This window comes from Lates calcarifer, unplaced genomic scaffold (assembly GCF_001640805.2).
Source record: "Lates calcarifer isolate ASB-BC8 unplaced genomic scaffold, TLL_Latcal_v3 _unitig_1672_quiver_1206, whole genome shotgun sequence".
NCBI classification, from domain to species: Eukaryota; Metazoa; Chordata; class Actinopteri; family Centropomidae; genus Lates; species Lates calcarifer.
The window spans coordinates 28,219-34,213 of record NW_026115678.1 but is presented as its reverse complement, the minus strand read 5'-3'; the positions used below and the strand labels follow the sequence as shown (position 1 = coordinate 34,213).

Sequence of the window (5,995 nt, the reverse complement as noted above, 5' to 3'; positions counted from 1 at the left end):
TGGGAAAGAGACATTGCAACAATCTTATGTGTTGCTTACTTGTGAAGTCATGGAGATATCTCCTGATGGTACAGAATAAGTTGTTTTGATTCAACATTAATCAGACATTGTTGCTGCTTTCTTTCTTTTTTTTTTTTTTCATGAAAACATATTTTCACAGCATCTTGTTGTGCTCTCCCACAGGCGTAGGCCTGTTTGGCCTGACAAAAGGGCCTCTTTGAGGGGCACAAAGGAGGCATATGAGAAATTTGGAAGCTGGAAACTTTGATTTAACATCTTTGTGGATTAAAATAAACAAACAGGGATAAAGACATTTGTGGTGGCATGGCAGCAGATCACGGCGAGCTGCTGGCTGAAATGGCCACGGTTGGGCGTCTGAGTGCCACTGAACGCCTGAAGCACGCCCAGAAGCGGGAGCTCAGCAACTGAAGGCTTGGGTCCAGATGGAGAAGGATGCCGCGCGGGGGTCAAGGGCCAAAGCAGATAAGAAGAAAGCGCGCACCACCAAAGTGACATTCCCAACTCCATCACCCTGCTAGATGCAGCTGCCCGCAATGACCTGGAGGAGGGTAGGTAGAAACACATACACACACACACACACACGCAGAAAAGTCACGTTAGATAGCCTTAGATTTTACATACTGGAGAACTGTAGTACTACTCTCTACTCAAGACAGGATGACAGATGATTTCAGACTATTCTTTACTAGTCTAATTCAGGGCCCTCTCACCTAGTGAAATGGCAGCTGGTGAAAGCAGGCCCATTCTAAAAGTCACAGGATACTATGACCCCTGCCTTCGTCTTCTTTGTGTTGTATTGACTTGCCGTTGGCCTTTTCTGAGACATAAGCACTTATCAGGTGGTGGCATGGTGCTCTGTAAATCCCACAATTAAAAGGAAGTGATTCATGCATAATTTATATGGATATGTCGGATACGTCACACTTCATTGTTAGACGCCAGGTATTTCGTTTTCAGTGGCTTTATTTAGCCACAGGATCAAGGCTAATTATAGTGGCAGATCTTTTAAGTTCATTGATATTCTACAAACACACACACACACACACACACACACACCCTAACTTGGAATCATTTGATATATCTATTTAGAGCAGACAGACATGTGCCAAGTGTTGTAATGTTTATATGCAAAGGACTCTGCCCGGGTGTCAGGCATAATGCTGTGCCTGTGTTCATGTGTGTGCTTCTTCTAGTGAGGGAGCTGCTTAACAGTGGCGTCAGCCCAGATCTGGTCAACGAGGATGGACTGACAGCCCTACATCAGGTACACACACACACACACACACACACACACACACACACACACACACAGGACAGTGACAAGGACATGATCCCTCACTGGCTTTCCACCTGCAAACACCTGCAACAGTGGTTAAAATTAAAAAATGTATCCAAGTAGTTATACCTTTATATTCATCTAGCATCTCAGTCACAGCACACCAGAAAAACATAATAAACTTAATTAAAATACACATATGTCACCTGGCATTTTTATAAAGCAAAGTGCATATTTCATGATGTCAAACTCTTAGCATCTGATAATAATCTTGGCTCAGATTTACAAGCAAATTTGGTTGCCATAACCAAGTTTATCACCCACTTACATCAAAACAAATTCCACTTTCACTTACTATATATACACTACTCTCAGCATTTAGGTTGGATGCTGAGAGTAGTGAAAGTGGCTTCCAGTTATACATGTACAGGTACCCCACTCCCATATGTTCACCACCTTATATAAGCACAGCTTTGCAATAGCCATTATGATATTCCCTGTACTTTGTGACTCCCCTTAACAAGGCAGGTCACCTTTTGGAGCAGTGAGTGTTTATGTTGTGTGTGGTCACAACTTTGTGCTCACTGAGTACTGTTTGCCTTTATTTTGTCTGAACCTTAAACTTATCTTAAGTGAGTTTGTGTAAACACACACCATTTAAGTTTGAGGACCAGAGGTTGGAGGAGTGAGGGCAACTTGCATGGCCTTACATTCCTTTCCTGAACAGTTGCACTCACATTTAGAAGGAACCATCATGAGATTCCTGTGTTTGGGACATTGAAACACACAAATCTAAAATTACTGCAACCATTTTAATTCAGATGGGCACTTGTTTTGCTCTATGTGTTGTCATTTCACTTTCTAAGTTAACACATATATACGCAACTACACACTCATGAGAGGGGTATATGCGAGCACAGAGAACTCTTTATGGAAGCAGTTGACTCTGCTCTTCCCCTTGGAAAACTCAGTGTTTATACAGCAGAGGGCTGGGCCGTGCATGCAAATTTTTTTCCATTACACAAGCCACTGTATTAGTTGCCATAAATAATGATACATAAATTTCTATTTTCTTTGTGCTTCTTTGCCTGAGTATAGGTTTCTTATGTTTGTCTGTGCATGTTGTGTCGTCCATTTGCACCCATTTATACATTTTCATACATAGCTTCATCTGTTCTGACTTCTCAGTGTTGCATTGATGACTTTGTGGAGATAGTGCAGTGCCTGTTGGATGCTGGTGCCTGTGTGAATGCCTGCGATAGTGAGTTATGGACTCCGCTGCACGCTGCTGCCACCTGTGGGCACACTGGCCTGGTGCAACTCCTGATCCAGGCGTGAGTTTTGTTTCAGTGCCTCTGTTTTATGCAGCTTTCCAGACAACTTTATTTTCTATGATGTAGAAATTCATAAGCTGATCTTGTGGACTTTAGTATCAACTGTGTTATGATAAATGTAGCTTAATCCTTCCATTCATGAGTATGACTAAAATATAAACAGACTAAGAGCCTTCTTGGCAAGAGTATCTAGTTTACATAAACAATGCAAATCTGTCTAGTACTCTAATCCAATTGTTTTTGCATATTTGTGTATGCATGCTTTCAGTGGGGCTGACCTGCTGGCTGTCAATGCAGACGGCAACATGCCCTATGACCTCTGTGAGGACGGCCACCCTTGAGCTGCTGGAGATGGTTATGGCTGAACAGGGTCAGTAAGCTGGTTGTGGAATTATGCTTCTTCAAAGATACATGTAAACAATCTCTGTAAATCTGTGCAGAGAAAGGTGTTATGGGTAACTGTAGGTGGCAGAGGTTTGCAGAGGAGCTGACGTGTACGCCTCCTAAATCCCAACAACCCATCGTGTGGATCTATGTGTCAAGCGAGCTGATTGGTGGATTTAACTCCTGTCAGCACACAGTTTCCAAACAGAGATGAAAACAAATGTGAATGTACTACATATATTAGTATAAGAGAAACCCCCATGCAGCTCGGAGAGGTATAATTCTGGTTTCTATCAAATGAAAACTGTTATTGACGTGTCAAATTGTTGTAGTTTTAACAGCAGTTTTTAAGAGGTTACAGAAGAAAAAAAGTGCATGAAGGAAAAATATCACATTTTGTACATCTGAAATCAGATGCCATACATTAATGACCAGCCCCAAACCAAATTCAAACAAATGTCTGACTCTCAAACTCTTATATCTCTGTCTCTTTCCCTGTGTGTGTTGGTGTGTGCAGGGGTTACTCAGGAACGTATAGATGAATGCAGAGGGGCTAAAGAGGCCAGCCCATGCTGGCTGACATTCGGCTCTGGTTCAGAGCGGAGCAGACTTAAACACTCAGGATGATAATGGAGCAACACTGGTGAGACACACGGGACACGTGTGGGGGAAAACGGGGGGGAAAATTTAAGATGCCTACACAGTGTGGTGTCATTAAGGTGTAGCCGCTTGTGGGATTTTAATTCTGTGTAAAATTCAGCCAAGAATCCAAAGGTCTGGCAACTGTGCAAAACGGAAGATGGTAGAGACCTTGTACTGTAAAATACATTCCTTGGTTGACATGCCATTTTAATATTCTGTTCCACTGTGTGCTTTCATTTCTCTCCCAGCTCCACATAGCATCTGCTAATGGCTACATATCTGTAGCGGAGCTGTTGCTAGAGAACAGGGCTCAGGTGGAGGTGAAGGACTCTGATGGCTGGACACCGCTACATGCTGCCTCCTGCTGGGGACAAGTAAGTGCTGCAGACAAAACAAAACATACCACTTTTCCTACCTTACCTATTAATAGTATTGTGTTGTTTTTATTTATTCCATAGATCCAAATGGTGGAACTACTGGTTGCCCATGGAGCCAGTCTAGACACCAAGTCTGTCCTGGAGGAGACACCTCTGGGTGAGACCAGAAAGCCTTTTTGGCCCTGTGTTCTCAAAATAATGTCATCCAGACCCATTTCTTAGATGTCTTTCAATCATAACTTTCTTGTCAGTGTCTAACCTTTGCTGCTGCTGCCTTTTCAGATGTCTGTATGGATGAGGAGGTGAGAGCCAAATTAATGGACCTAAAACACAAACATGATGCCATCATGAAGAGCCAGGACCGACAGAAGGGCACACTGCCAAAGACGAGCGTCCAGCACCGGCAGCCGAGGGTGAGTAGGGACATTAACCCGGGATAAAGAGAGCTCAGTTGAGCTGGAGGGGGCAAAATGTCACAGATAAAGTCTGAGAAATCCAGTGCTTTACTGTTCCCATCTCTTGTTTGTCTCTGCAGTAAGGTGGTGCGTCGTGTCAGTGTGAATGAGCGTTCCAGTCTGTACCGACGGGAGCACCACAAAGAGGCCATGGTGTGGCAGGAGCGTGGCCGACAGCCTGATCCACAAGACGATGATGAGGACAGAACAAACAGACAATGAGCTGCACCCAGCATGCCACCATGGTGAGGGAGCTGTTTTGCGCACCTTTTTTAAGAAAATGTGTCTCATTATTACAGTTTTTCTGTCACATTTTCAAAGAGTTTAATTTGGTTTACCTAGAGGTTTTGTCGAATGTTGTTGTGTTTCAGGTTGCTGGTGGTACCAGCAACATCTCGTTTAGAGGAACTGGAGGCTGCAGACCAGGAAAATAGTGTCCAACCTAGGAAATGGAGGGACATCAGTATCCCTGGCCGCCTCTGTGCCTGGAGAGCTGTGGAGTGGTGGAGGTCGCATGGAGCGCAGCGCCTCGTACCAGCTCAGCTCTGCATCTGGAGCTGGGATGGGGTCTGGGTCTGCAGAGGGGCGAGGGGGCAGACAGTATGACTCGAGAGAAATCACACCACACGCTGGCCGACCTGAAACGCCAGGCGGGCGGGCTGCCAAGCTCAACAAATACCCTGCACCTCCACCACCCCTGCCCCTGCCTTAGAGGAGGAGCCTGCTGTTGCAGCGCCGAGGTAACAACCACTCAGGCCCAGCCAGAGCTCCAAATGACTCCCAGTGAGGAGCAGGAGGCCTCCCCAAGCCAGGTGTATTTCACCCCAGCCAGTGGAGATCCTCCTCTGCTGAAACTCCGAGCCCCGAGGAGGACCAGGCTAACAAGGAGCCTTGCTGTGGACTCATGTAGAAAGCCTGACAAACTCCTACATATGCACACACACATACTGCCTACATAGTAAAGGAGCTAGGCATGTTACACTCCAAAGTGGCAAATACATTTTAAGACATGTTTTGAAATTATTCACTGAAGACTGTAAGTTTAAGGCCACATGCCAATGAGGGTTTGATCTAAACTGCATTTCAGACAACTAAAGTGCAATCTATGTGCTTATCTCTCTGTGCTTCTCTTTTTTAATCAGTATGATACACTTTACACTTTATGGTAAAGGTCCCAGCATCCCCTGATGCTGCTCTTAATTAGAGGCTGCATGATCTGATGGAATTATGTGAGGCTTTGGGGTGTCCATCTAGTCACTTGGAGGAAAACGTTTCAGTGTTTCAGAAGCAATGATCTACTTTACTCAGCCTTTATGATCTTTACTTTACTCATGTCTTACTTAACTACTCAAGTAAATTCATTGAAAAGCCTTAGAATCATATGAAAGTTGGGTTGTCCATGTAGATCTGAATGAAATTGAATTGATTTATTTTGAATTAAGAATGAGTGAATGAGGTTTAAGTTTCTGTTTTCTTTGCTGAGTGACTGCTATGAAGGGTACGTTT

The 5,995-nt window shown here is 44.3% G+C and overlaps 1 pseudogene; it reads left to right on the top strand.

The window, feature by feature from the left end:
* The first annotated feature begins 12 nt into the window (after nucleotides 1-12).
* On the top strand, nucleotides 13-5,482 carry LOC108890066 (protein phosphatase 1 regulatory subunit 16A-like; annotated as a pseudogene).
* The last annotated feature ends 513 nt before the right edge of the window (nucleotides 5,483-5,995 follow it).